Consider the following 414-nt stretch of genomic DNA (forward strand, 5'->3'; position numbering starts at 1 on the left):
ACAAAAACGGTTGCTTATGCTTGCAACTGCTTTAAAAAAATACTCCCATGAGAAAGGGAAAGTGTGGCCAATAAATCAGGTGTTAGTAGGCAATTTCTACTAAAAAAGACACCAGTCAAATTATAAATACTAAACATTTATTATTTTTCCCATAGGAAGGCTGCAAGGTTCCATTTCAAACAACATGGCAAGGTCTTTTGTCGCTGTTGGGAGTTTGTTTAAGGGAAAAGAAAGAAGAATGAGAAACTGCTGGAAAGGCACTACCAGAAGCAGTGCAAATTGGGACTGATGTCTTACCTGCACCATTCCAGAGCTGAACAGCCAAGCCAACCCTTCCCAGCCAAATGAACTCTGCTTTGACATCGCCCAGATTCCTGTATGGCCCTGAACAAGAACCACGTTCCCCTTTCCCTA

This window comes from Mesitornis unicolor, unplaced genomic scaffold (assembly GCF_000695765.1).
Source record: "Mesitornis unicolor isolate BGI_N332 unplaced genomic scaffold, ASM69576v1 scaffold28288, whole genome shotgun sequence".
Taxonomy (NCBI): Eukaryota; Metazoa; Chordata; class Aves; order Mesitornithiformes; family Mesitornithidae; genus Mesitornis; species Mesitornis unicolor.